The following is a 4,243-nucleotide window of genomic DNA, read 5'->3' on the forward strand; positions in this document are numbered from 1 at the left end:
ATGCAAGACCTTTATCAGAGAGGTGATTTGCAAATATCCTCTCCTATTCTATAGATTCTTTTTACTTTCTTTCTTTTTTTTTTTGAGACAGAGCCTCAAGCTATCCCCCTGGGTAGAATGCCGAGGTGTCACAGCTCACAGCAACCTCAAACTCCTGGGTTTAAGCAATTCTTTTGCCTCAGCCTCCAAGCAGCTAGGACCACAGGCTCCCGCCACAAGGCCTGGCTATTTTTTGGTTGCAGCTGTAATTGTTGTTTGGCAGGCCCAGGCTGGATCCGAACCTGACAGCTCTGGTGTATGTGGCTGGCACCCTAGCCACTTGAGCTTTTTACATTCTTGATGTCTTTTGATGTACAAAAATTGAAAAATTTTTTGGCCTGAGTACTTTAGTACTGTATTTTTAAATTTTTATTTCACAATATTAAGGGAGTAAAAGTGTTTTTGTTATGTGAATGAATTGCATAAAACTGAAGTCAGCTTCTAGTGTGCTTGTCACCAGGATAGTGTACATTGTACCCAATAGGTAAGTTTTTATCCTTCATTCCCCTTTATCTCCAATATCTCCAACAGTGCCTATCATGTGGTGCATGCTCAGTGGTTAATAATTATTAAAGGGGAAAAAAAGAGGGAAAACAAATCAGAAAACAAAAGAAACAAAAGAGAAACTTATTTTCAAATAGTGAGTTACTATTTGAAATAACATAAGTACAATTTACTCTCCAATCTCTAGAAAGTTTTTCAAGTGACGTATCTCTAAATTTAAGCAATAAGTGCAGTTGTTAATATGAAAAATAAATACTTGATTTTTCCTATGTTTCCAGACTTTGGGGTCTATATTGTATTTAGTGTAGCTTTAAAAATATTCAACAATTGCACACAAGGTTTTACATTTAGAGGTATTCCCACCTGAAACAGTTCACTATAGAAAAACACTGAGCATATATTATTTGAAAATGTAACTAATGTAGTATTTTAAAATAGATTTATTTTACATTTGCTAACTCTTTGGGCCCCTTTATTAGCAAACAGTTTATAGCACTGAACTGTGTGACAAGCTCTGTTCTAAACACTTGGGATGTATGAATTCACTTAATCTTCACAACAGCCCTTTGAGATAGATGATGTTGGCCCTCAAAATTTTACCGACAAGGAAACCAAGGTGCAAAGAGATTGAATAACTCATTCATACATCTAGTTAATGGCAAAGTCAAGATTGCAGTTTAAGCTTTTTGGCTTAATAATCCACGTATTTAACAGCTAAAATATATTGTTGAATGAATGAATGATGCTATCCCCTTCCTGAGGGATATCCCCCAAGAGGGATAACCTCTTTTACTCCATCCTGTTAACATGTGTCATGTTTCTGGACTTGACCAAGTATTTAATAGTAACTAGTTACATATACAGCAGGAAGGAAAGGCCTGAAAACTGAACTAGCTTTGTTCACTAACCTGGAACAGGAACTGAGTTTATCATTTAAAAAAATTTTTTTAAGGAAAATGCCAAATGGCAGTTTTTATGATTTTATTTAACCACAAATAGAATGTGCACATGAGCTGTCTATCCATTTTCTTCGCTGTGCAGCCTGGCATTGGGATTGGTGACTCTGATGGCCAGCTGGGCTGCTCTTTCCACAATGGCTTTGCGGTTCTTGGAGGAAACGTGAGCAATCACTACACAATAAGATTTATTGCACATGAGGAGCACTTCCAGCTCCTTGATGTTGTGGGTTAGGAACTTCCAGAAACCACTGGGCAGCATATGCTTTGTTTTCTTGTTGTTCCCATAACCAATGTTGGGCATCAAGATCTGGCCCTTGAATCTTCTCTGATTCAAGATGGCTGCCACCTCTGCAGGTAGCGCTGAGAAAGAGCCATTTTGAAATTTTTTAAGATTGTCAATCTTCAAAAAAAAAGAAGTATTTTTTACAGAAGTTTTAGATTCACAACAAAATTGAGAATACAAAGTTCCCCATACACCTTCCCTCTATATATGCATAGCCTCCCCCATTATCAACATCCTCACCAGAGTGGTATATTTGTTAACAATTGATGAACATACCATGATACATTTATCACCCAAAGTCTAAGCTATGTTAAAGTATACTCTTGGTGTTGTATATTCTTTGAGTAGTTTTACTGCATTCTGTTTTTTTGTTGTTGTTGTTGTTGTTTTGAGACAGAGTCTTACCGTGTTGCCCAGGCTAGAGTGCTATGGTGTCAGCCTACCTGACAGCAACCTCAAACCCCTGGGCCCAGGTGGTCCTCCTGCTTCAGTCCCAAGTAGTTGGGACTACAGGGGCCCGCTACAATGCTTGGCTTTTTTTTCTATTTTTTATAGACAGGATTTTGCTCTTGCTTAAGCTGATCTCAACTCCTGAGCTAAAGCTATCCTGCCTCAGCTTTTCAGAGTGCTAAGATTATAGGCATGAGCCACCATACCTGACCATTAAAGGCATTCTTTATTTCTGTTACAGTGCTTTTGATCTCTATCATTTTTTTTTTCCTTTTGGTTCTTAGAATTTCCATTTCCTTGCTTACGTTGCCCATCTGTTTATTCTTGCATGCTGTCTATTTTATCCATTAGAACTCTTAGCATCTCAGTCATAGTTGTTTTAAATTCCAGGTCTCATAATTCCCATTTCCCATCGTAGCTGAATCTGGTCTTGATGCTTGTTCTGACTTTTCAAACTGTGATTTTTGCCTTTTAGTGTATCTAGTAATTTTTCCTCTCCCTTCCCCTCCTTATCCCTATCCCTTCCCCTCCCTCCCCTTCTACTCCCTCCCTTTTTTCTTCTTTTCACTTTTTTAACCAACAAAGCAAAGGCAAAGTAATTTCTTCTTGATTACTGGACATGAAGTACAAGGGAAAGGAACGCCTGTAAATAGGCCTTGGTAATGTGGTGGTAAGTTGTGAGGGCAGGGAAGCTTTCCGCAGTCCTGTGAACGGGTCTCAGTCTTCCAGTGGGTCTGTGCCTGTGGACTGTGAACTTCACAAGTACTTCTCTGTGCGTTCCTGCCCCAACTCTCTTTTAGTGGGACAGGATGGATGGAGCAAATTGCAATTGGGTATATCCCTTCTCACAGATCGGTTAAGCTCTGAGAATACCCCATCAAGTTAAGGCCCTCGTTAACTAGTTTCTCCTGATGGTAGAACTTAAGAACAGAATGCTTTGGAATATTTAAAATTGTTTCCTTTTACTGTACCCCCATCAGAAGCACAAGGGTATTTTTCTGTAGTATTCACTTTGGGAATTTGGTCAAGTTCCTTGAGGTAAACCTCACAAAAGTGTGGGGGCTGCTGATGACTGATTCCCTGGAGTTTTTCTCTCTCAGACACATCCACACTGAGCCTGCAGCATTCGTCAGTTTATAGTCCAGGTTTCTGTGACTCAGCACTTGTTCCCCTGGAGGTTTGTGCTTGTGAGTTTCTGTTCCAGCAGATGTGATTCTGTACTGCGTTTGCCTGTCAGTCTGTGCAGTTTGGGGCTCAGTGACTTGCCCTGTGACTGCACCTCTCTGATGGATCTAAGAAGAGTTGTTGATTCAGTTTTTTACTTATTGGGATGGAGTACATTTTTTTTGGACTAGAAGTCAAGTTTATCTTTTTTTGTATCTGTTTCAAAATTATTTAAGTCAGAAATGGAATGAGAAATATACAACATATTTTCTTTATTATGGTTCTCATGCCTGATAAAAATCCTTCCCTTAAGTCTAGCCAATTTGATGGTCTTGGACAAATAGGAAGAAAACAGTGGCTTGGTTGGGTCAGTTTCTTTTGTCTTTGGTTAGAGCCCATTACAGTTTATGCACCACCTTGGGAGAACGGGTACCATGTTATCACAGATGACTCAAGGTTCCCAGATGATAGTCCTCAATCTCCTTGACATTCTCGGGTAGTCTAACATTCTCTCTTTTATGTTCACAATGTTTATGGACATTTACGTCCACATCTGTGTCCTTGCAAAATTAGATGTTGATTAGCCATGTCAAGGCTATAAAGCCAAATAACCAAAATTATAGAGGGACAATTATTTGGGGTAGTATGAGGCAGACTGTTCCTACTCAGTATAATATAGTGGCTAGGCAATGTACGGAAAAAAATCAAACTTCAAAGTAGACTTAATTTTTTTTCTGTGCTGCTGTCAGCACTAGTCAAAGTTATCTAATCAGAGAAACTATCTGATATATGGTTGTGGACTAATAAAGTAATACAGTGTGGATATTGTTGGTGAGTTAATTAA

This window comes from Nycticebus coucang, chromosome 3 (genome assembly GCF_027406575.1).
Source record: "Nycticebus coucang isolate mNycCou1 chromosome 3, mNycCou1.pri, whole genome shotgun sequence".
In the NCBI taxonomy this organism is placed as follows: domain Eukaryota; kingdom Metazoa; phylum Chordata; class Mammalia; order Primates; family Lorisidae; genus Nycticebus; species Nycticebus coucang.